We start from the raw sequence: 20,019 nt of genomic DNA, 5'->3' as shown, positions 1-20,019 counted from the left end.
TAGCAGTTCAAAAGCACGTGAAAGTGCAAGTAGATAAATGGTACTGCTCCAGGAGAAAGGTAAACGGTGTTTCTGTGCACTGTTCTGGTTTGCCAGAAGCGGCTTAGTCATGCTGGCCACCAGACGTCCTCGTTTCCCAGGGACAGTCCCCAGATTTACAAAATCCATTGAAGTTGAAAAGAGTCCCTGGATTCATTGAAAAAAATCTGGTAACCTTAACATAGAGTCAGGCAATAACTGTTATCATCTGGTACTTGCATTACATGAGAAAGTAACGAACAGTAACCTTTGACTATAGGATTAAGCCCATCTGAAGCCATTCAGCAACTGGAACTGGGAATGGACCTAGTAACATGGCTGAAAGCTATAGACAAACTGATTACACAACTTCCACTTTGTGAACTTTAAGCAACCATTCCTAATAATCAGAATTCACCCTTGGTCTGGCCTTCCAAAGCAGAATCGTTTAGAACAAGGGTGGGGAACAGATGTTGTTGGATTCCAACTTTCATCAGTCCTATCCAGCCTGGTTGATGCTCATGGATGATGGGAGTTGTAGTCCAACAGTGTGTTTGGACAGGTTCTCCCATCTGGTTTAGAATGAAATAGCCTCCAGCATATCAGAGTTAATTCCTGTGATTTCTGGTGACAAATTTTGAAGTGGTCAGCAAACATCAGTTTCACCCAGTATCATTCTTCCTGCACTGCTGGAAAACATGAGAAAGAGAGCATGATTGTGCTTGTGTCCTATTTGTGGGATTCCCATAGGTTGAGAATAGAATGCAGGTCTACAAAGGCATCAAGTTCCACAGGTTGTCGGATCATTCCTCGCAGTAGGCACAAGTTCTCTAAAAGCTGGCTGAAGTCATAGAATTGGTTCACGCTTACTTTGATACATATCACTCAATTATTTAGCACCTGATGATTCACAACTTAATATTTTATCTCATTTCATTTCATTTATGAATTGCTGCTCATGAACCATCCCGAAGCAATTAATATGTGAACGGACTCCATTGCAAAGTTTGGTTAAAGGTGATGTGCAGTGATACAAATATCGAAGTGTTTCCAATGTAGCACTAAGTTAAAGTCCGTGAGCGGAATGTTGTTGTGAAAGGGATCTCTTGATGAAGGGTGGTATATAAATTTAATAAACAAACAAACAAAGAACAAACTCCAGTATGTTACCAAAGATTGTCGTGCAACTGTTGCACAAGAAAAAGTGCATTATCAAATATGGTTGGGCAACAGAATCAGCTGTTGCACCCAAGCTTCCACTAGCACAACCGTTGCATTGAATTCCCATGTTGTGCAGCCTTTAAACTCTGCCATCTGCTTGCTGAAGGGCTCTTGCACTAGTGGACATAGAAAGTTAGATACTGCCCATTCTGGTTTATGAGCTGTGGTGGCTTATTCTAGAGATTAATTAGGTTGTTTTAGTTTGTGTGTGTTCATTATAAAGTCAATTTTCCATTTCTGCCTTAATCTGCTATTTCTCCCCTAATAAACTTTTTTTAAAAAGGTATTTTAATGGTTAATATTTGAATATGTGTTTTCTCACAAAATATGCATTTATAAATGTCTTTTTTCTATTCAAGTCTGCATTTATAAATATATATTATCCTAAAAGATGTGTTTTGTTCTTTTCAACATGCATTTTGGTACTTTCTTTTTTGAAACAAATACATGACAAAATTTGGGGATGGTGGCAGCATGCCTAATTATTTCACAGGGATGGAAGGATACTTCATCAATTACTTTAGAGAACAGGTATAAAAAGCTGTATTTATAGCAGTTTCTGAGAAATGTATTCACTATTTGTGCACCATAAGAGGGCAAACAGAACCAGAAGTGTGGTGGAAATTTATGCTACATATGAATAATCAACCTGTTCAATTTCTTATACCCTATAAATACGCATTTGTTCAGAGAACTTTGTAGTAATCTGCTTCTCTCTCCCTCTCTCTCTCTCTCTCTCTCTCGTGTGTAATTATAATTTGTTGTTGCTGTTGTTATATTTCAGATAGTATGTACTTGCATTTTCCTTTATCATATAAAAATATATATTTTCAGGATGAGGAGGCAGGAAGTGCAGAATACAAAGTATAACTGCGGAGGCAGATTTAGGGGAGTGCAACCGGTTCACCCACACTGGGCACCAAACCAAGGGGGCACCACAGAGGGCACAGCCACAATGACAAACAATCATAGAATCATAGAATCATAGAGTTGGAAGAGACCACAAGGGCCATCGAGTCCAACCCCCTGCCAAGCAGGAAACACCATCAATGGAAGGCAAGAAGCAGGGGGCACTAAATTTTGGCGTCTCACAGGGTACCAATGGAATTTGAAAGCCCAACGTCCGCTTTATAACTGCTTTCTAATTCACTTACTAATTCTGGAGGCATGGAACAAACTCTTAAAGCTCCCCAAGCTTAGGTTCCATCTGCCCTATCCTTTTAAAGCAGTCTTATACTGCTTATATGGTTATGGCTTTCTTAAAGAACCCTGGGAACTGCAGTTTGTTAAAGGTGCTGAGAATTGTTAGGAGATCCCTAGTCTCCTCCCAAAGCTACAATTCCCAGAGGGATTGAGAATTATAGCTCAGTGAGGCAAGGGGATAGGAGTCTCTTAAAGGCTCTCATCCTTAACAAGCTACAGTTTCCAGGATGCTTTAACAGAAGTCATGACTGTTCAGAATGATATGGGGACTACTTTAAATGTACAGTGCAGAAGGGGTCTTACTGCCAAATTCAAGTCATCAGATGATGCAGTCATCCATTGAGGAATATGCATGTATGAAAGCCACTTCCGAGCTAGAGAGGAGGTGGGGTTGCGGGCCCCACCCCCTCCCCACGCACGTGGGGGCTGACTCACAGCCCCCACGAGAATGAGGGAATCCTCGGGCGCGTCATCGACCCGACCAGCCAATCGGCTGACCGGGGAGGCGTGGCCAGGGTTATTTAGGGCCGGCGCGCCCGAGGATTCTCCTCTCTTCCACGTTCCAGCTTCTCCAGTTTCCCGCCCCGCCCACCCTTAGGTTTAGCTCTCTGACATTGCTATGGACTTTGGTTGGTCGCCGTCAAGGGGCCTGGTAGGAATTTTTTCCACTTGGCAAATTGGCACCAGCCATTTGGTTTTTTGCCCACCTCGTAGCAAATCATCACAACTTTTTCGGCATTGGCGGTTAGGCATTGGTAGGGGTATTGTTATGCAAATGAGGGGAGAAGGAAGCGCCATCACCTTCCCCCAAAGCAAAGGGTAGTCCGGTAAAGGATTCCGGAGGGCGTTGCCCTGTCCAAAGCCTATGGAGGTATGGGCCTAAGGCACGCCCCCGAGCGGTGACCCCAGGGGAGCTCCTAGTTGATGTACATCAGCAGGACTCCCCCTACTGGTGGTTAACCCTCACTGGCCTTCATGCAATTGGGCTGAAGCCGGTTAGTTGATAGGACCAATGCCTAAGACAATACCGCTCAATTCCTGCAATCAATAAAGTTGTGGCCTTTTACGCCCATTAACCTTAATACTGTGTCCTGTGTCTTATTTCACAAGGGGGGAGGGGGACTCGCCACGCATCCAGTCAGTGGTGAAGCGCAGTTGGGTTCTCATGCAGTTAACATCAGCTTAGGTTGCCACATCAAACCAGGGAACCCAAAGAGATGCGATGATCAGTTTAAAAATAGCCAGAAAAAGTCCAAACTTCACTTGGGGATGTCTTGCTTGAAGTGCACAGCAGTTGTGCTGTCATTAGCAGATCCACCACCATCAGAGAACATCCTTCCACTGCCAGAATGCCTTCTGTGTGCTTCTGATGCTGCCTAAGCATTTCCTGCGCACACACAAAGCCCCTGCAACCATTTGGGATTCTCCACACTCAAGAGTAATGAAGATGTAACTTGCAATATTTCAAAGCAGTTACATTACTTTTAAGTCCAAGCGCAGGTGCATTTGACATGATTGTGATATTCATTTAATGTGTGTGCCTGTAATTAGGTTGATTTAATGGGGAAGAAGGGCAGCAAATTGCTTTGGGGAAAAGTAATCACATTGTTTTATTAAATTCCTCTTTTGTATCCATTTCCTTCCAGGGCTTCTTGCTCAAGAAGAAAAAGGCAGAGTTTGACTTGGCACACCCCAGTTATGTCTATTTATTAATATTATAATTCTATAAATCCAGTGGAATTTGGGTTTGCATGCTGAGTGCAATACAGCCTGTACCTATTGATCTTTGCAATGATTGATCAGATGTCAGGGACTGGCTGGATGAGGAAGAGTGGTGGGAGCTGCCCACCCAAGAGCCCCCTAGGGCACAGAAGAAGATGACTTAGATCCTGGATCCTGGTGGTGGGACAATGAAGAAGAAGAAGAGTTTGGATTTGATATCCCGCTTTATCACTACCCGAAGGAGTCTCAAAGTGGCTAACATTCTCCTTTCCCTTCCTCCCCCACAACAAACACTCTGTGAGGTGAGTGAGGCTGAGAGACTTCAGAGAAGTGTGACTAGCCCAAGGTCACTCAGCAGCTGCATGTGGAGGAGCGGAGACACGAACCCGGTTCACCAGATTACAAGTCTACCACTCTTAACCACTACACCACACTGGCTGAAGACTGAAAAGCAGTCTGTAGAAGGGACAAGCTGAGAGGTCTGAGGAGGAAGGGGTCTGAGTGATCAAGGGGTGTCAGGAGAAGGAGAGCCTTCCAGGACAGAGGCTAAGAGTCACAGTGTGAGCACAGACTCTAAGAGGAGTCAGAGGTTGGTCCTGCTACACAGCAACAGGACAGTCCCAGTCCTGCTGGCTCACTTCCCTCAATGACACCCCGCATGAGTCCTGCACGCTACTGAGCAATGAGCTGGACAAGCCCAGAGGAGAAGAAAAGCCCTTGATGCAGCCTTTGTCTGCTTCGGAGGGATCCATAGTGAGAGGCATAGAAATATACACAGCAGCCCTACTTGTTGCTGTAAAGAAGGGATGGAGAAGCTATGGTCCTCCAGATGCTGTTGGACTACAAGTCACACCATCCCTGACCTTTGGCCATGCTGGCTGGGGCAGATGGGAGCTGGAGTTAAACAACATCTGGAAGTTGGAGTCCAACAGCAGACTCACTAGCTTGGCAGCATCACATAGTGAGGATCACTAGCTAGTTTGTTTAGGAGACATTAGTGGAAGGTAGGCCTACCCCTGAATATTAACCATAGCTATCCAAATTGAGCCCCCATTATCAGAGGCAATGTGTCTCTGTTTCATGGATGCTGGGAGGAAGAAACAAGGCATCTTTCTATCTACTTTTCAAAAGACAATGCTGCACTAGATGAAAGATTGGTGTGATTCACCAATCTAAGAAAGAAGAGCTCTGTTCCCTTCCCCACTAAAAAAAATAATGCAATGCAAAGCAAAAAAAGAAAATGTCTCTGCCTCCCATTGTACAACACATTTTTTAAAATTATTGTAAGCTGTCAATTTTTTCTAGAACATGATGAGAAATAATTAAAGGCTTGAGATATCTTTAGGAAACTCCAAGATCACATTGGTTGAGTGGGCGATTGCTTTGTCCCCTGCCTTCCTCCTCCCAACACATGCCTCTCCTTGTAATGTTAAACTCTGGTTGCTCTGTTACTGACATCTTATATCAACACACACAGTCCTCCTCCCTCCCTCCCTCTTTCTCTTTCTCTCTCCCTCTCTCTCTCCCCAGAAAAGCTCGTCAAAGCCCTTGGGCTCATGAATAATTCAAGCTGACACGGTGCTTGGTTCAAATTAGTTTGGAGGAAACGCAAAACCTACAGAATGGGCAAGCGTAGGTGGCATTCACAGATGTGCGAATCCCCCCTCCTGATTCCTCCAGCCTCCAGGACTTGCAGATCTCTCCACTTTGTCTGTCCATACCTCTGATTCAATATCACCCTTCTCGTTGTGTTAGTAATGGGCATGCACCGGACACAAGACAATGGGGTTTTCCTTTGCTTTTCGCTCGCCATCCCCAGATCTCCCAGATGAACAGCTCCATCATTTTTACTGCACGCACACCTACACTGTTTTTGTACAAGACACACATGCCTCCTGTCTGTTCTTTCTTAGGTAACTTCAGGAATGGATTTGTTAGGAGAGGCAGATTTAACCAAATATTCAGAGCCGAATTGGTGTCAAGGTCTCTCTCCTAAGCATGGGCAACCCCATGCATTCCATCTTGATTCACCTGAGCGAACTCAGTGCCCACCAACCAGAAAATAGCTCAATGAATCCTGAGAGCAGATGGGTGCATGCTGTGTTCCAATGACATCATTGGGTCTGGTTCTCTCCATCCATGACTTGCCAACCCCCCATACGTGGTTTCTGAGCTGGTGGTGGCATTCTACTGCTTGGGATCTGGACTTTGTTTTGGACTGCTTGGGATCTGGACTTAGGTTGGATCTTGACTTTGTTTTGATTGTCATTCTGCTCAAAGTTGACCATTTGCCATTGGGTAGTAGTGGTGGTGAGTGGGCAGGAGGAAAAAATGTCTGAAAACCCAGATTAAATGTTACAAGGGGGGAAAAGGAACCATCAAGCTTGGTTACAAACACGTGTGTGTAATGTGTAGGTTTCCCTCCAGACCTTCTATGGACCATTGTTTCTAGCCACCACTGTGCCGGGTTACATCCACACCATACATTTTAAGAGCCCTAATTAAACATTAGCCCTGCTCCTCAAATTAATTGAGCAGATCAGGACAGGAGAGCTTCTTCACACAGCTTTGGTATAAGACACTTTCTGCTCAGCAATTGAAAGCCAAACTCTCCATAGTTCTCATACAGTTCTATACTTAAGGGGAATATTTCCTCCTTCCCCTCCACCTCCCATACACACAAATTACTAATTTGGGGACTTGATCCATATTCTAATACCGAGGGGGGATAAGGAGGATTTAATCCTTTGCCCTTTCTGTGATCTCTCTCCAGATTGCTCGTCTTCCTGTATCTACAAATTGTATTGCCCAATTTGTCCCATAAAAATGAATGGGACCTTGCCCTGATCTGCATCTATGTTAAAAATATTTTTCTACTATTAAAGCTTTATTTCGTATATGTACTTGAGCTGTTTACTTCACTGGATGAAAAGACAAACTCTGCTAAAAAAGGAGAAGGTGGAATATCTTACCCTGGGTGAGTAAGAAGATATTTCCCTGACAGGAGGATTGATTTTTAGTTGCACACAGCCTCCACAACAAAAACCTGAGTCGCATGTGGTTTGGCCCTAACCCACTGTTATTACAAGCCCATTTGGGCACCCCCCCCCCCATTCTGCTCACATGGGAATCGGTGTTATAAGCTCCACCTGGGCTTGCAACAGGGTGTAAATTTCTTTTCTGACCTGTGTTCATCGCTTGGAGCGGCGTTTCCCTTCCACTGCAGTTCAGCTTCTGGCCAAAAAAATACATTATTTGTCTTGCTGTCATCTATAGTGGAGTTTTACACATTTCATTTCATTATAATTATGTTATTTCACCCCGTTCATTTCCGTGCAAAGGAAATGCAATGCAAATAGGTGAGGGAGTCATTATGTGTCATTTGAGGACTGAAAGCAACTACTACTGATTGCATTCGCTGGATTGATTTCTGTTCGAGACATGGCATACATAAGCAAATACCTGCAATTTCCACTCCTGTTTCTGTTCTGATAAGAACTTTCCAGCATCCCTAGCTCGACCTTCATGCATTGCTACCTGCATTGCACTCCAACTCATGGAGAGCAAAGTCGGAAATGAGGAGCCTGTTGCCGTACTCACAGAGGTCCCTGCACATTTTCAAACCCTACGAGATCAGGATTCTAAATTGCATAAAGGTAAAGGGGACCCCTGACCATTAGGTCCAGTCGTGGCTGACACTGGGGTTGTGGCACTCATCTCGCTTTTTTTCCCAAGGGAGCCGGCTTACAGCTTCCAGGTCATGTGGCCAGCATGACAAAGCCGCTTCTGGTGAACCAGAGCAGTGCACGGAAATGCCATTTACCTTCCCGCCGGAGCGGTACCTATTTATCTACTTGCACTTTGACATGCTTTCGAAATGCTAGGTTGGCAGGAGCAGGGACCGAGCAATGGGAGCTCACCCCGTTGTGGGGATTCGAACTGCCGACCTTCTGATCGGCAAGTCCTAGGCTCTGTGGTTTAACCCACAGCGCCACCCGCATCCCTCTAAATTGCATAGGGGATAGTAATATAGGAGTGGGTGGCAGAACTTAACATGCTTATCCCTGCTTGTTTGTTTGTTTCCGTGCAGGATTTAGACACAAGCAGAATGCCTAAATAGGACTACAGTCTTAAGAAATTATCAGTAGTGATGATGTTGTGATAAGATGGTAAAATGGTGACATTTCCAACCATTTCCCCACTTCCCTTTGAGCTCCCCAACCTCATCTTCAGAAGCACAGAGAGCCCGAAGGGTGAGAAAATGAAGCTTAATGAGACAAGTTTTAAAGGTTACTCAGTGTAATAAACCCACACATTTTACTATTGTAACTTTTGAGGCATTTAAAACTTCAGGGCCATCCCAAGATGAGCCGTGTTGGCGCCAGCCTGACCCGCCAATTGCCACTAAGTGTTTTGCCTCTGGCATTATCTGGTTTCTCACATGGTAATGAAAGGTGGTGGAGTTTTCTCCTGCCACGAGGCTTTCTGCAACTCACCCGCCAGCATTGCATGATGAGAAAAGGGTGCCAGAAATAATTATCCATCTAATGGCACTGAGAGATAAATATTCAAACTTCACTGCAAGGATGACTTAAAGTGAGGATGACTGGTGGCTTTAAAATGTTGGGAACTGTACGTGGGAAAGCACTGGCTGAAGGTGTGTGGGATGCTGGCTTCAAAACTGTACCCACTGTGAAGCTTGCTGGTTCATTCTGTTTAGCTTGGATTCATTTCTAGTGCTGTGTCTGGCTTTTAAAAGGGCACTGTGAATTCTGGCTACAATCAATGGTCCCTGGTGCTCATCAGGACTGGTAGGGTGGGAGGCAAGGAGCTCAACAGCAGGTGGCACCAGAGCCAATGTCAGGCAGAGCCAACTAATTCTAGCATTGTCCTCTCTGCTAAGTTCTACAAGGGCAACGCTAAGACTAAGTTCACAAGCAGTGCCACCATACTTACAGCTAATCCAGGAGGAGACAGGGAAATGGGGTCTGGTTGGGGGCAGACAGAGGTTGGTGGGGCAGTGCCCAGTTCACCCGAGTGGGCCAGCCTCCACTGGCTGCAAAAAAATGACTGGGTATGAGGCAGGTGGGACTTGGATTACACAGGGGTCAGCAAACATTTTCAGCAGGGGGCCAGTCCACTGTCCCTCAGACCTTATGGGGGGTCGGGCTATATTGGGGGGGGGGTGAAATGAATGAATTCCTATGCCCCACAAATAACCCAGAGATGCATTTTAAATAAAAGGACACATTCTACTCATGTAAAAACACACTGATTCCCAGACCGACCGTGGGCCGGATTTAGAAGGTGATTGGGCTAGATCTGGCCCCCAGGCCTTAGTTTGCCTACCCACGGGTTAGAGGACACAGCCCTGGCAGCACAGAGCAGTGTGTCAGTGGCAAGGGATGTCAACTGAGCCTCCCTCGTGTAAGAGAACATTGAATTTCACTTTCAACAGACTCCTAGAACCTGCAACTAGAAATGGATAAATCTGACATTTTCAGTTTTTTTCAGCTTCTAATTTTTCCAGTCTTAAATCCAGTTTGGCACATTTCTGCTTTGCAATTTTTAAAAAAGTTCTGATTTAAATTCATCTGCATTTTAGTGTGCATTTCTTCTGATATACAGTACACAATTTCTGTATGCAATTTCACTTAATATGTGCATTTTTGCAAGTGTACCTGTCATTTTTTGTTATGTATACGTATATGCAGTTTGCCTAATATAAGCATTATTGTACACATTATTCAGTTGAAAAACTGTAACACACAATTCAGAGAAGTGTGAATTTCTAAGGATATGTGAATTTTGGTTTATGTATTGTTTGGGGAAGGGTGAATTAGGTAGACTTGGGTTAAGTTATGAACCAAACTAAATTTATCCCAATGGATCATTGCTTCCTAAAGGGATGGCAAAGCCAGATTTTTTAAAAGGGGGGAAACAGAGTGGTGTGGTGATTTCTGTGTTAGACTAGGACCTCTGAGACCAGGGTTCAAATCCCTGCTCATCCATGAAACTCGTTGGGTGACCTGGAGCCACTCGCTGTCTCTCAACCTAACCTAACTCACAGGATTGTTGCAAGGATAAAATAGAACCATATATGCCACCTTGGGCTCCTTGGAGGACAGATGGGATATCAATGTGATAAATAAAATAAAATGTTTAGAGTGTGCTTCAGAGTTGTGAGACTGTAAGCTGTTACAAAGTTTTTTTATACTCCCTCTCGCCATTCTCAAACTGACACTGATAGGAATGCTGTATAACATTTGCGCCGAACTTTCCAACGCAGCTGTCAATCACATTAAAAAGTGATACAGATATATTGATGTGGAAAGTATGCTGCAAGGGAAATAAATTTCAGATTCCGGAGATGTAACTGAACAATCCAGTTTTGTTTGTGTGTCTTTCCCCTCCTTTTGGCTTGATCAAATACTGGAATGACAAAGCTATGCTGCGGGATCAAATGAGGTCAACTGTAGCTTAGAAGTACGTGGTCTGGTAATGCCAAAGCCGACAAGGAAGTCTAGAACAGTGTGATGGGGTAGGGGGCCTTAGGGATGATAATAATAATTTCTCCACTCTATTCCTTTGTGGTTCCACTGGCTTGATCTTCTCCGAGTCCCATCCCTGCTAAGCCAGGAGAATTTCTGCAATTTGTTCTCAAACCTGCACAGTTTGACCCCACTTTCAGTTCCTTTACAGTTCATTTGCATATTCTTAAGAAAGCTTCCTCTTGATTATGAATGGGCACATGAGTTTGCGTGTTGGGGTCCCCAAGCCACCCCAATATCTCACACATCGCACATAATTTTTGTTTAAGGTTTTTGGCATAATTTTGGCCACAACTTTATTTAAATACATAGCTGTGAGTGGTTGCTTAGGCATTGGTTCCAACTATCTGTCCCCCAGTCCAGGGACATAACTGACTTCCGGATTCCAGCAAAAGCCAGTCAGGGAAAACAATATTGGGGAGAAATGAAGCTGGGCATCGGACCCTCACCTCTCCCCGCATGCTCCCAGAGGCTTGCGCAGCCCAAGCCCGATGCCAGGGACTTGGACGAAAGCAAGGCAAGCCCCTGGATTCCTTTAACGGAATTCCCTTGCAACACCAGCATTGGAGTGGTAGGCACTTACCCCTCCACCAACCAATTTTTTAACCAATGCCTAACCGCAAACCTTACAAGTTGTGACGATTTGCTATGCAGTAGGCAAAAACCAAATGGCTCCAGCCAATCAGCCAAATGGACAAAATTCCTACCAGGCCCCTGCCCCAAAAGCAGGCGACCCCATGACAGGCATAGCAAGGTCAAGCGCAAAATCCCCAGTTCAGGGAGGGTGGGCAGGTGATCCGGTGCACGCAGCAAAAGAGAAAGCCCAAAGCTGTGTGCCCAGTATTTAAAACCTTTGAGACCAACCCACAAATTGGTAACATCGAAATCTCCCCAGAAACACAAGTACCCAATCACAGCCTGTGGCCATCCAAACAGATCTACCCAGCAACAGTAGTGTGGCCTGCTAGACACCCCCCCCCCCACTGCAACATGTGCTCTCTAATAAGGAGAACACACTTTACCAAAACACTGCAATGAAGCAACTGGGTTGGAATGGTATTCAGAAGCTTTCAGGAAGCTTTTAAAGTTTAATAGATTATTGTATTTTAATATTCTGTTGGAAGCCGCCCAGAGTGGCTGGGGAAACCCAGCCAAATGGGTGGGGTATAAATAAATTATTATTATTATTATTATTATTATTATTATTATTATTATTAGCTACTTGTAGGGTGGGAAGGAGCTAGTACACTAGCTTCCTGGCAGGTGGGTTACTGTGGCTCACTGGGAGGGAAGGGTGATGCGGTGAAGAGATCATGATGGTGCAAACACACCAGCAGAACCAGTCCAGCAGTCCTGCTGGTGGAGTTAACAACAACAACAACCATTTTTTCTTATGCCCAGGGCAACCCAAACCAGCTTACAACCAACCAAACAGACAGACAGACATAACATCAGTCTCCTCACTGTTCTGCACGTCTCCCTCCCTGTATGCAATAGTGATGTACTTGCCAGGAAACCGCACCCAGTGAGCCATTTTTGATTCATCAACTTAGGTTCCGTTCTCTACATTATTTGGGGGGGGGTTGTTTTTTGTTCTTTGTTTTTTTCATTTTAAGAAGTCCTCATGAAAATTCACCAACATTTTAGTGCAAATTTCTTTTTATGCACATAGTTTTGTTTGGCATTTTGCCCAATACACACACATTTGCAAGCAATTTGTTGGGCAGCAATACATTTCATTTTTGTATATTCTTTTCACTAATAAGCTACATTTCTACGCACGCTTTATTTACCATATACATATTTTGGACAAATGGCTTTGCAAAATGTGGAGAAGTGCACATTTTGTTTTTTGTTTTTAAATGATATTTATTGGGGGGGGAATTTAATTACACAAAAAGAAAGACAAGGCAGAAAAAGAAAAAGAAAAAAGAAAACCATCATTCTCAAATTCTCCACTTTCAATACCTTCTTTCTTTGACCTCCTCCTCCTCCCTTTTCTTGTATCCTGATTAATAATAATTGCAGCAAATCCTTTCCATAATTCATAGTATTCTGTCATTACATTACCTTAATCTATTTTCATCTTATCTTATAGAAAACCTTAAAGTTTAAAACTTAAATCTTATTTTTACCAACTTCTCCTAGCCATAACATTCTTACCAAATTCTTTAGACATTTTTACAAGAGCCAAGTTATTTCATTTCAACATTTTTCTAGCATTCATCAATTTTATAGAACAATCCTAATGATAAAAAAAAAAGAAATAAACAATCCAATCTTCATCCAGCGTCCCTTCCTCCTGGTCCCGGGTTTTGTCAGTCCTTTTTATCTTATTAATCTAGCACATTAACCTGGTAATCTTATATCCGAAGCCCTCAAGTCTCTTCCATGTCCCTTCCGCAGCTCTTCTTCATATTTTCCTTTCATTCGTGGGAACTCCAGCTTGGTAATGTTTTTGACCCTTTTCAACAAATCAGCCCCTTTTCCATAGTCCAGACTAGACTCCATGTGGTATTTAGAAACATGTTTCAGATTCCCTCCAAAATTGAGAGCCCCCACAGCTCCAAACATCTGACGGCCCATTGCCAAACTCGAAAAGTCCAAATCTCCCTGTATAGGGGGGTCTGTCCAACCCCCCATTTCCAAACCAAACCAAACTTTATCTTTCCAAGTTTGGTTTTTTCCAAGTTCATTTATCAAATCCAAAAATTTATGTTCCTGCTGGGCCGCAGCTCCCTCCGTCTCTGGCGCCCAAGATTCAGCAGCATCCTCTTCTCTCAACTCTTCTGTCATGGCACACTCCTGTTTTAGCTCCTGGGTGGGCTCCATATAATTTCCCACTACCTGTTCAAAGGTTCTGGCCGCATTAGTCATCAAATCCGTCTTCTGGCTTAACTGATCCAATAGGGCATTTATTTTGCAGAGAGCACCCAACAGTGCTTCTGAAGACATTGTCCTGCAAGGTCACAAATCCTTTCCCATGGTTGTAATCTGTGGCAGCTGCAAGCTCCCAGGAATTAGTTACAATTTCACAGTCCCCCTCTAGGGGGAAATCTTCTGATTGTTCTTTCTTTTAAAAACAATAGCAACAAAGTTTCTTTTTTAAGGTATTTTGTCCATATTTGTTCTTTTTAAAATGCGAAAGGAAACAATGGAATCACTGTTTCTCTTCTTTTAACTATCTGTCAAAGACATTTGTTTCTGGTCAATGAGCTTCAAACGTCAATTCTGACACCCCGCTCCAGGATCAGGACGGTGGAAAATTACTTTGCTTTAAACTCACTTCTGCAGGTTTAAACAGCCCAAAAAAGATCCCCCTTCTTCTCCTGCTGCCGAAGGGGGGTTCAGCGATTTTAAATGATGAAAGCCAATCCTTTGAAAGTGATTTTTAAAGCTCTAGTTTACGTTGTCTTTGCTTTATTCTGACTACAAGGAAATGGAAGGCTGACTTCCTGTTTAGACCTTCCCATTTCAGTACCAAATTAAGGTAAATTTTTAAGTCCAAATTCCTTTCTATTTCGCCAGTTCTTATTTAAAGTCCAAATGTTCAATGTTCCAGTACTCACGGGTGGTTATTTTAGATGCCAAATTGTCCCAGGAAAAAGGCAGCACTCTCCGACAACGGCTATGCGACTTCGCTCCGCAGAAAAAGCAATTGACTCACAGCACCGCGCCACTTCCCCCTCTTCGCTTCGGAGCCCGTTAGTGGGTTCCTTTGCGGGTTGGGGGGGTGCTAAGGGTGCCCGCCGAGTCCCACGGTCACAGGCTTCATCCGCCTGTGATTTCCAAAAGGGTCCCCGCTTCGCCGTAGCGGAAAAGACCCGTTTCATGCGGAGCTGGTCCCTCCAGTTCAGAGGGAGTCCGCCATTGCTGATGGCGCCACCCCGGAAGTGCACATTTTGAAAGGTAACTGTTTCTGTTAGGCAGATTTGCCTTTAACTGGAAATGGGATCAAATTTCTCCTCTGTCCCTCCCTGCTTCTACTCAGGTAGATTCCTATCACAAGGTAGAGATATGATTTTCCAGGGTTCTGCATTGCAGAGGGACTCTGTATGAATATAGTAGCATAGCCTCACCCTCCAACTTGCAGAGGGGCAAGGGCAGAGCTAGTGAAATTATCCCCCCATGTCGTCTTCCTTCGTTTAGGGAATGCCTCGAGAGGGCTCCCATTAAAATTCTTTCTAGGTCATTGCTTCAATGGATACTGGAATTCCAGATTCAGGGTTTTGCATATTCCTTAACTTGTTGGTTTTAAAGCAGAGAGTCTGGCCTACAGGTTTAGTAATAGCTTTCCATGTGATGTCAGCTGCTTCTATTGGAAATGTATGCAGACCTTTTTACCTGAAGGCTTTGTAAATGACTGACAGTCTCACTGGAGACTGGAAACTTGTGGAGCTTATCATTGATCCCAGGCAGGACAATTAAGAGCAGAAGGCCTCCAAAATATGTCCACCTACACAGAAAGAAGCCTTGCTTTGCATAGGTCTATCATTCATGGTAGGTAGGTAGGTAGGTAGGTAGGTAGGTAAGTAGGTAAGTAGATAGATAGATAGATAGATAGATAGATAGATAGATAGATGATAGATGATAGATAGATAGATAGATGATATAACTATTTTCAGTCAGAAATATGCCTTTCACTGCATTCAGCTCCCTTTAACATGCTATCTATGTACTTGCCTTGCATTAAGCTAAGAAGAACACTGTTAACTTTGAATCTAGCAGCATTATTTCAAAACAAGCCTCACGCCTGTTGAGCAAGCAACTGTTGCAAAACTATTTGTGTTTAGTTTTTTGTTTTTAAAAAATTGCAATTTGTGGGGGTGTAAATAAAGTGGTTTTTTAAAATATTTTTTATTAACAATTTCAACACACAAACTCTCAAAACATATCATATTCATTATTTTTTCCCTTCCCCCCTTTCAAACCCTCCTCCTCCCCCCCCCCCAGACTTCCCTCAGCTCCTCTCTCTGATTTCCCAGCACATATTGTTCTCTGCATGTTATAAAATTATACATATCCTGGCGTTATCTCTCTATCATGTTATCAACCAATAAATTTGTGAAAAGAAAGTGTTCTTGAAACAAGGGGGAATGAATAACGCAAAGAATCTGAGGACAGGGGAATGGTTTCATCGGGTTCTCTAAAAAAAAAAAAGGAGGCACTTTTTCACAACCGCAGCTAAACCACAGAGCCTAGGATTTGCCAATCAGAAGGTCGGCGGTTCGAATCCCTGCGACGGGGTGAGCTCCCGTTGCTCGGTCCCTGCTCCTGCCAACCTAGCAGTTCAAAAGCATGTCAAAGTGCAAGTAGATAAATAGGTACCGCTCTGGCGGGAAGGTAAACGGTGTTTCCGTGTGCTGCTCTGGTTCGCCAGAAGCGGCTTTGTCATGCTGGCCACATGACCCGGAAGCTGTACTCTGGCTCCCTCGGCCAATAAAGCAAGATGAGTGCCGCAACCCCAGAGTCAGTCACAACTGTCCCTAAGGGTTAGGGGTCCCTTTACCTTTAAACACAAGGGAAGTGTGGGGCTGGTCTCACTTAGCCCAGGATGGAACAAACAGCATTACGGTTCTAGGCAGTAGGTTCTTTTGAGGCAAGAGCTGGTCAGCAGGCCTCACCCAGCCCTAAATGGAGTGCACACTTCATAGAAGCCTAGAAACGTAGAACTGGAAGGGACCCAAGGGTCATCTAGTCCAACCCTCTACAGTGCAGGAATCTCAGCTAAAGCATCCTTGACAGGTGACTATCCAGCCTCTGCTTAAACACCTCCATGGATGGAGAGTCCACAACCTCTCAAAGGAGACTGTTCCACTGTCAAACAGCTCTTACTGTCAGAAAGTTTTTCTGTATGTCTAGTCGGAATCTCCTGTCCTGCAACTTGAAGTCCTACCTTCCAGAGCAGGAGAAAACAAATTTGCTCCATCCACAACTTTTTGACTTAAAAAAAATAATAATTCCTGTATCATAAAGGGATGGAAACACCGAAAAGCGGACTAATTCTTCTCAGTTGTGAAAAAAGGTCACCCCCAAAATGAAAAGTTGTAAATCACCATATATGTAACATTACTCCTCAATGAAAATGACTTCCAGAACTTGTCAAAAATATTGAAACCTTAAAAAAAGCATTGTGGGCATTGGAGTCACTGGAAGCAGCAGCCATCCGTACTCCAGATAACCAAGAAGTAATCCCTGTGGAACACCCTCCCTTCAGATGTCAAAGAGATAAAGAAGTACACAACTTTTAGAAGACATCTGAAGGCAGCCCTGTATCAAGAAGTTTTTAAAGCTTGATATTTTACTATGTTTTTATATATGATGTAAGCTGCCCAGAGTGGTTGGGGAAACCCAACCAGATGGACGGGGTATAAATAATAAAGTTGTTGTTGTTGTTGTTGTTGTTGTTCAGAATGCACAACTTGATGATGGAACTTTATGGCGCTTGCAGCAGAAACCAATATTTATTATGGTCACAGACTAGAAATACACAAAGACAAACTCCAACCTCAATTTATTCTAAGCAATAAGAAGTGATATACAACGTACAAAACATTGTACAAGTATTTGAAAAATTGCAAGCTCTATTTTTCCTGTATTGCAATGCATAATTACAATTATTATGTATAATTACATGATACATTACACATTTACATATAAAAAAATTGATTTATTGATTTTGCGGGGTGACCTTTTTTCAAAAGATTTGGAAATGACAGTTCATTCCTTTGTTTTTAGGCAAAAGTTTGTCTAACTAAACTACAGGAACATGAGGTTGTAAAAAAGTTATAACCCTAATGCACACACTCTCTTAAGGGGTTTCATTTCTCAGCTGTCACCACTCGAGAGAAACTTCTTGGAAGGAGGAGGTGGGCTCTCATTCACTGAAGTTATTTAATCAAAGATTGTACAGCCATCTCTCAGATCTTCTGTAGCTGGATTTGATACGTTAAATAAAAAAATTGGTTACCATATTTTTCACTCTATAAGACACACTTTTTCCCTCCTAAAAAGTATGGACCAAATGCAGGCTGCGCAGCTATCCCAGAAACCAGAACAGCAAGAGGGATCACTGTGCAGCGGACGGTCCCTCTTGCTGTTCCGGCTTCTGGGATTCAGAATATTTTTTTTCTTGTTTTCCTCCTCCAAAAACTAGGTGCTTCTTATGGTCTGGTGCATCTTATAGAGGGGAAAATATGGTAGCTTATAGTACACATGCACACAGAGATACACATAAATATCAGATTTTTAAAAGCTTGAAAGCTGGAGTTGCTTAGACCCACCACCCATTCTGTCTCATTCACATCTCACTAGCATTGCTTAAAATGGGGAAGTAAGACACATGAGTTCCACCAGTAAATAAAAATAACAATTCTTTACTTATGCAGTGATACCTTGGTTCACAAACTTAATCCATTCCGGGAGTCCGTTCGACTCCCAAAACCATTCAAAAACCAAGGCACAGCTTCCAACTGGCTGCAGGAGCTTCCTGCACTCAAGCAGAAGCCACATCAGATGTTCGGCTTCTGAAAAATGTTCGCAAACCAGAAAACTTACTTCCGGGTTTGCGGCGTTTGGGAGCCAAGTCACTCGACAACCAAGGTACCACTGTAGTTAAAAGAATGGCTTTGGTTTCTAACTCTACATCACTGGAGGATGTTCCATGAATGGGGCGAGGGAGAGCAGGAGGAAGGGTTGGAGTTTAGGTGTTTTGTGGGAAACCATAAAAGTGTATTTTCCCTATCAGTCACAGCCCTACCTTCTACCGACCAGAGGCATGCAAGGTTGCTTATAGCCAACAGGATTCTGCGTTGGCATTTCCTGCATTGAGCAGCAGGTTGCACTAGATGAACTACAAGTTACCTTCCAACTTTATAATTCTGATTAAACTGGAGCCAGAAAGCAGTAAACCTGGCCTATTAGTGCGCCCATAAGCTGTACCGATAAGTAAATTCGGTAGTGTTGGGTGGTTTTCTTTTTTTCTTTTTAACAGCACAGGAGTTTATTTCATCCCTAGAAGCTGAATTGATCCTTAATTGCTCTGTAGCTTAAGTGTGAAAAGTAATTAGAGCTTTGCAGCCTGACGCATATAGGCCAAATGTCAGAAGCAATATGAACTCCATCCTTGCATTGCAGTCTGCCTGTTTCGACACCCACCCACTCACCCCTTTCAAAGGGGAAGCAAAGTGGATGTGAATACAAATAGGTTTACATAGTTTACATAATTTTGGTCAGGTCTAAGCTGCAAACAGACGTGAAAGGCAAGGGAGAGATGTGTCCCAGCACATAAGAGAAAGCATTGGGAGTGCATTCATTGTTGTCTGCTGGTTCATTCACATCCATGTGGCTCTAGCACTGGGGTCGTCAACGCTTTTTGAGGGCAGTCCGGTCCACTCCCCAGCAGACCTCTCGGTGGGCCAGAGTGTGCACACCCGTGCGTGCCCATGCATGTGCTCAAGCTTTTTGTGGCGCTCTTCCGGGTTGGAAGAGCGCCAGAAATATCATGTGTGCACATGCTATTTCCAGCACATGTCCAGGATGGCGGAGCACCCATGCGCATGCGCACACACTATTTCCGGCACTCTTCCGACCCAGAAGTCGGTCCCCACGGCAAGAAAAAAAATGGCGCCGCAAAAAAAGAGCACAGAATCCCCACGCTGATCCATGGAACAGCTGTGGGCCGGTTCCAGGAAGCTCATGGTCCGGAACCGGCCCATGGGCCTTAGGTTGCTAACCTCTGCTCTAGCACATGGGTAGGCAAACTAAGGCCCAGGGGCTGGATCCGGCCCAATCGCCTTCTAAATCCAGCCCATGGACAGATCAGTGTGTTTTTACATGTGTTCTTTTATTTAAAATGCATCTCTGGGTTATTTGTGGGGCATAGGAATTCCTTCTTCTTCTTCTTTTCCAAAATATAGTCCAGCCCCCCACAAGGTCTGGGGGACAGTGGGCCAGCCCCCTGCTGAAAAAGTTTGCTGACCCCTGCTCTAGCAAAATGTGATGACTTGTATGTATGTGTGAATGAATGAACCAGGGGAAATTCAAAGAGCAGGAGCCAAAGAGGAAACACCCACGGCACACACAGGTGGTGATGGCTCAGTAACACTTCAGGTTCCCAGATAAAACTGGCAATGAAAGGCGAGGCCCAGTGCAAAGACAGTAAGCAGGGACCTAAGAGCTTTGGATGCAAAGCAGCCCCTCCCTGTTGTGTGTGATGTCGCTGAGTGTGCAAATGAGAACTCAAAGTAGGTTGCTACTTCTCTCTTTTCCTGGCCAGGAGATGAATGAATGAATGAATGAATGA

At 43.9% G+C, this 20,019-nt stretch overlaps 1 long non-coding RNA gene across 1 annotated transcript in view; it reads left to right on the top strand.

Annotated features, from left to right (window-relative positions):
* Positions 1-7,036: 7,036 nt before the first annotated feature.
* Positions 7,037-20,019, top strand: part of LOC308464557 — a 44,447-nt gene continuing 31,464 nt past the window's right edge. Inside the window, exon 1 of the long non-coding RNA XR_013980094.1 lies at positions 7,037-7,141. This is a non-coding gene — a long non-coding RNA (uncharacterized lncRNA). The remainder of the gene's footprint in view (positions 7,142-20,019) is intronic.

Source organism: Podarcis pityusensis (genome assembly GCF_964106645.2).
Source record: "Podarcis pityusensis genome assembly, chromosome: 15".
Classification (NCBI taxonomy): Eukaryota; Metazoa; Chordata; class Lepidosauria; order Squamata; family Lacertidae; genus Podarcis; species Podarcis pityusensis.
Note: the sequence above shows the minus strand (reverse complement) of the source record. Positions and strands in the feature narration are given on the sequence as shown.